We start from the raw sequence: 2,919 nt of genomic DNA on the forward strand, positions 1-2,919 counted from the left end.
TGATTGATGGATTCCGATTAATTTGAAATTTGATAGGTTCATTAAAATGATCTGATGATCAACATACTCACCATAACAAACATTTTTTTTGGGCATTTCAAAGTAGTAAAATATTTTCTTGAATTTAATTGACGGACTCCAATTAACTTAAAATTTGATCGATCAATTGAAAACAGCTAGGTGACTAATAATATTCACCATGACAAATGCGTTCTTGATGTTTTGGGGTCATGAAACTTCAATTCACAATTAAGCGCGTTTTTAACGTGTATATGTACTAATTTTTCTGAAATTGATTGATAAACTTCAATTGATATGAAATTTAATCGCCTATCAAAAACACGACTTGATGATCAATATTCACCACGACAAATGTCATTTTATTTGTGTTTTGAGGTGATGAAACACAAATTCATATATATATATATTTTTTATTTTTTATTTTTTTGTATTAATCAATATTATTCTTTTTAATTTTTTAATTTGTTGATCGACCCCGAAACACTTTATATTTCGAGATACCCTTCTTCTTTTATAATCGGTGGACATAATATAAAGTTTTACCTCAAATATAAGCATCCATGATTTCATTAATGGTGGGGCAATATTTATCTTTTATTCTGATAAGTACCACAAAGAGTTTAAAAATTCTCTATCAATGATTTGATGGAATTATAGACTAATGTTGGTTAAAGCAATAATTAATTATAATTGATGTCCCCATATCCTTTTTACATGTGAAATTAAAGTAGTCATGGTTTTATTCTCTTGTAATCATATGTCTTCTCAATTTTATTATCTCTAAATTGCAGATAAAAGGTATTATAAATTATATATATAATAAATATCAATTTACATTATTATATGAAATATCACTTATAAACAAAGCAAATTTCATTTGACCCTCGAAAATCATATATGGCCATATAAATTGAAACGAATTAAGTAAGATTATTTAAAAGGTAAGTGTAGATAATTTTATTTAATTAAATATGATTTATAAAAAGAGACAGTTTTGATATATAAAACATCTCGCGTTTATATAGGGTGCTTGAGAAAGGATCGCACTTTAAAGAGTGTGATGTAGACAACTTATTCTAATATAAACATTAATAATTGTCTTCATGAGTTAAACTCATGACCTACAAATCACGCGAAAATTATAACTTTATCGTTAATCTTATACGGAATATAAAATTAAATTAGAAGAACATGCATGGTAGGGGGTGACGTGCTCCCTTGATACATCTAACTCTTAAATTGATTTATCAAACCATACCACATGATGTTGGAATTCTTGTTACAGACAAAATTTAGACAAACATTTTAGTTGAAAAAGAAAATGGATATCAACATGTGATATTTGCGTTACTATATTAGAATTTGAATATACTATGTACTTGAATTTGTTTTAGTATTAAGAGGTCGATTTATAAAGCTTTGATATCACTATTGTGACGTTTGAGTACGTATCGATATATGTGAGAATTTAATTACTTACTTTTCTTTTTAGTTAGTTAAAAAAAAAATCACATATTTTTATATTAAGTAACAATTTAAGTATAAAATGTCTATTTTATCCTTAATGAAATGATCTACAGTCACACAAATTTCTATCATTCATTTTGGACCACAAGTTTTAAAAGTCTTTCTTTCTTTCTTAAACTTCGTGCCGAGGCAAACTACCTCACATAAAATGGAACCGAGGGAGTATATATTATGAAATTATCTTCCTATTTGATTTAGGTTGCTGTAAAAAGTTTTTTATCTTCTTTCTTTTTTCCTATTTGACTTAGGTTAATATGAAATTACTAGACATTTTTTTTAACAACATGCTCCGATCATTGATCCATATATATTTATGTATGTATACCTTGAGATCCAGACCCTTTCTGATCCACCTTCTTATCAAATCTTATAAAATTGACATCTTAATTACCATATATTCACTCTTAATTATAGTCGACAAAAAAGTGATGTTTTATTATTTGTTCTTTTATTTTTAAATATTAAAAATTAAGATTGTGTACGCATTATTCTTTTCAAATTTTAATTGTGAGACACTATATATATATATATATATTGTCATTGTTCATGTTGTTGAAAGATTAAGTTTTTGTAAGAGTAATTTATGGTGAAGGAAGGAAAGTTTTGAAGCAACAATAAAAGTTATCGATTCGACCCGTGAATCAATCACTAATGCATCAGAGGGTACTATGTCACACCCTTTTGGGATTGACCCTTTCCCGAACCCTTCTTACACATAATATTTTATACATTAAACTACTCTTTTACTATAAATTTATGATGAATTTTTTTTCTTTTTTTATTAAGCTAGGTGAAATGTGAGACGTTCTCCAAATCTATAAATTCTAAAGAAGAAAAAACAAGAAGGAAACATAACAAAAGAGTTTGAATTGTGATCCATGGCTAAGTTATATAGGTCAATGAAATATCTTTTATCAAAAAGTTACATTATTCATAAATAAGTATTAAGGTATGAACTACAATCAATCACCTTATGTTATGAAAAAAGATAAAAAGTTAAATTGGGGTTACTAAAGTCATAATTATATCTCTTTTTTGGACAAAACATATGGTAGGTGAACCTAACTCAAGTTATCATTATATTGAGTTTAAGTTTATACATTAATACCATTAAAAATATATATATTTATATGATCAGATCACATATTAAATAGTTATATATAATTATTTTATGATAATTATTAATTAATAAATTCATAAAAATAATAACTATAATTAAAAATAAATATATATATACAAATAAATATATATATATAAATAAATATATATATATATATATAACTTAAAAGACCTCATTTTCTTGTTTGTGGAATGGAAGGTTAACTCATTCCTATCAAACAAGAATTTATCAACATTTTTCTGCTTCTTTTT

This window comes from Solanum tuberosum, unplaced genomic scaffold (genome assembly GCF_000226075.1).
Source record: "Solanum tuberosum cultivar DM 1-3 516 R44 unplaced genomic scaffold, SolTub_3.0 scf00101, whole genome shotgun sequence".
NCBI classification, from domain to species: domain Eukaryota; kingdom Viridiplantae; phylum Streptophyta; class Magnoliopsida; order Solanales; family Solanaceae; genus Solanum; species Solanum tuberosum.